Consider the following 3,694-nt stretch of genomic DNA (forward strand, 5'->3'; position numbering starts at 1 on the left):
TTCTTCCTCTGTAGCCAATTCTTTTCCTGAGGCAAGGGGAGGCCACCAAGTTCTGCAAAGGTCTTAAATCCTTTTGAGGCTACGACATGCCCCAAGAAGCTTCGCAGGACGTGTTGGGCAACTTGGGCTGGTGCTGGGAGCTTCCCTCTGAAAGGAAACCAGACAAACACTAAGGTGGAAAAAAGATGTTTAACATTCATAAGAAAAGCCCTGCCAGGTCAGCCCCAAGGTCCATCCAGTCCAGGGGTGGCAAACCAGCTGCCCCCAGGATCCCTCCAGCAGGAGGGGTGCAGGACCCCCTTCTGCCCAGCTCCTCAGCAACGGGCTTGTGCAGGCTGGCCGCCTCTGGGGAAGGAGGGAGCACTTGGCCAGCAGGGCTAGTAGCCACAGACAGCCTCCTCCCTCATGGATCTGTCCCATCCCCTTTTAAAGCCATCCGGATTGGCAGCCATCTCTACTTCCTGTGGCAGCGAATTCTATAGTTTAACTATACATTGTGTGTCCTTCCTTTTATCTGTCCTGAACCTCCCACCCTTCAGCTTCATCCAGACCAATGTGCAACTCTAGCATTGTCTCAGCCCTAACAATTCCCCCATAACACTCCCTCCCTTGACCTCCCCCTCCTCTGCACAAACAGCTATGTCTGAAATCTCACCCTTTTCTCTTCATCCCACTCTCAGATGCCTTTTCCTTTCCATCCTGCAAACATGAACTAGCTTGACCCCAGGAAAAAAACTTCCAAATCCAATTAACCTCGAAAGAGACCTGCAGTCATCAGAACACACCAGCTGTCAGGAAACTGCTTCCCAACATCACCGATGGTCTGTTGGGTTTTGCCTGCATTCTACATCTGGCCAGACTCCTAAATTCTCATTTCGGATCTTTTTCAGGTTCACCGGCACCAGGACCCAAGGAAGGGGACCCCAGTTTGGCGCCAGAGCAAGTGCGTCTCTAGAAGTCTTTCTCTAGTTTTATTTATTTATTTATTTATTTATTTAAACCTTTTCTATGCCGCCCCATTCGCAAAAAGCCTAGGGGCGGCTTACAGCAACATAATTAAACTTAAAAAACCGGACACATCTCGGCACAAGATCTGCAGTCTCTTCTTTTGGCCAGGAAAGCGCTGTACCCCCCTCCCCTCCCCACCTCACCCCCATTCTCTGGAGGAGCAGAGGGAGGGAGGAAGGAAGGAAGCATTTCCAAGATGTGGGAATGCCGCAGGGTCCCCGATAGGTCAGCTGCAAGGCCCGCCTCCCCGAGGAGCGAGCATCTATCTCCCTTCGGGGTGGGGGAGGCTCTGAGGCTTTCCCCCAAACCGCACCCCGGAGCTCCCTCGGGGGGCAGCTCTCTCGAGGGGTGTGTCTCCTGTTCTCTCTTCCAGCCAGGGCATCCAGACCGCCACCTCCTTGGGAGGCATCTCCCATCGGGGAGCAGGATCGCAGGCTCGTTCTTCCAGGCAGCTGAGGCGCGCCGCCCCCCTCCTTGGGGTGGAATCCCCCTCTTTTGGCCGGGGGGGGGCGCAGGCACGCTCCGTGCGCTGCCCCCTCCCTCCGGGCACGGCTCGCCCTGCCTGGGCTCTCCCCCCACCCCACTCACCAGCCGCCTGGCACGGGGGGCGGCGGCTGCCCGGGGGCAAGGCGGCCCCCGCCCTCTCGCCGCTCGGCTCCCTCCGGGGCGCCCCCGCAAAGTCTCCGCGCGGCCTCCTGCCTCTCCGCGTCGCGCTCCTTGCCCGGCCTCGCCTGCCCTTCTGGGGGCGGGAAGGGAAGGAAGCTCGGCCGCGCCCCGCCCGCTTCCTCGGCGCCTCTCTGGCCGCGATCCCGCCGCAGCCTCTCGCCTTAACTCTTCCGCGGCTCCGCTGCCCATCACGCAGAGACCCCGAGCAGGAGGAGGAGGAAGAGGAAGAGGCCTTTCTCCGTGCGGCTCTGGCAGGGCCGGCAAGCGGGGCAGGAGCCGAAAGCCCCGGGGCTCAGGCCCACAGCAAAGCGGGTGCGGGGAGGACGCGCATTTGCTGTATTTATGGATTTGCAGTGAGCCGTCCAGAGACTCAGTGTGACTGGCCGGCCTAAAAATACCCCAAATAAATAAATAAATAAATAAAATTAATTGCATCTGCTAATTTGCTGCACGGGGAAAAGCCTCCTCCTCTTCCTCTTCGGGGTCGCTGCATGATGGGCAGCTACTCTAAAAGCTGTGTATTCTCAAAGAACCGAGTCTCCTAGATGCATCCCGTTTGCTAACGGGGACTATGAACGCGGGAGCAGCGCTTTAAAAAAAAATTGGGGGGGGGGCTGGAGGGAAAGCCCCCGAAGGTTATAAATAGAGGGCCGCAGGAGATGGACATATGAGGATGTAACGAGATCTTGCAGGCAGAAATTTTGGGAAGGATCCCCTCTCCTGTCCTTGCTTGGTGGTCTCCCCTGCCTGATCCAGCAGCAGAAATCTGTAATGGGGGGGTGGGGGCAGAGGGACTTTGGGCAGAAGCAAAAACATAACCCCCCATTTCAGTGAATGAAGTATGTGCGTCCGCGTTCGTGTGAAGGGGAGACCACACTGCTGTGCTCCCCCAGAGGCATGAATGCAAATATGCCTTTGAAAGATCCATGTGGCTTCATGTCCAAAGTAATTACCTTTTTAAAAGAAGCAGAGTTTTGACAGCTGTCTGATAGTTCTAGGTGTCTTGCTGTTTTCTAAGTTCCCAGGCACCTAAAGTCTTGGTAACAAGTGGAAAGTGGAGAGCACCCTCAGAGTCCAGTTGAGTCCAACTGGATCTTGCTAAAAAGGGGTGTAAACCCCCCCCTCCTGTTTTTGCAAGTGCAGATCACTCCCACTTTTGGTTTAGTTGGACAGCTTGCCTTTGGATAGCTGTCAGTCCAACCGGAAGGGGAAAAAGGTTATTTGGAGTCTCTCTGGGGTAACTGGCCAAGGGGCAGGTTTGCCACTCTTGCCAAGAAATGTGCTTGCTGGTTCCCAGCACCCACAATGGGTCTGCTAGTCACCGAGGTTTGGATGATGTGACATTCCGACATAGGCACAATAACCTCTACAAGCCAAGGATTGTTCGGTGCCTTGCGGCTGACAGGTTCTCTTTGGGGAGCCATCCAAGTTCATGCACCAGGTCACTGCACCTAAGAGGCTTCCTCATTAAAACAAATGGACAACCCTCCCCCCCAAAAGAAAAAACAAAAAAAGGAAAAGAAAGGAAAATTATGAACACATTTGCGAACATGAAGAAGGGATGGGGGGAGGTTAGCTTCCTTTCCCTTTTCTGTAGATTCTATGGTTTTATTTCAGCCTAGTGCTTGAATTAATCTGGTTTATTTTGCATGATCCTTCCATTTTAAAATTTATATCTTGTTTTAATGTATTGTAAAATAAAAAATAAAAGAAACAACAACTGATGACTGTTCAAATTCCCAGGTGGGGGCTGCAAAATGCTCTGTCTCTAAAATAGATATGGGGTATATAGATGTTCGATCGATTCATTTGAATTGTTTGCTGCTCCCTGAGCCATAGGCTTTCTGGGTGGCTCACAGCATACACACAGCAATTAAAATAACGCACTTCATATTAGATTTAACAAGACACAGCATAAAGCCAACAATAACTATAAAATCGCTGCATAGATGAAGATAAGGAATAAGAGAAGACGTTGAAGTGGAAAGGCAAATTATTGGAAGGATCCCTGTGCACAGGA

The sequence above is a fragment of the Varanus komodoensis genome, unplaced genomic scaffold (genome assembly GCF_004798865.1).
Source record: "Varanus komodoensis strain SLA01 unplaced genomic scaffold, ASM479886v1 scaffold222, whole genome shotgun sequence".
In the NCBI taxonomy this organism is placed as follows: Eukaryota; Metazoa; Chordata; class Lepidosauria; order Squamata; family Varanidae; genus Varanus; species Varanus komodoensis.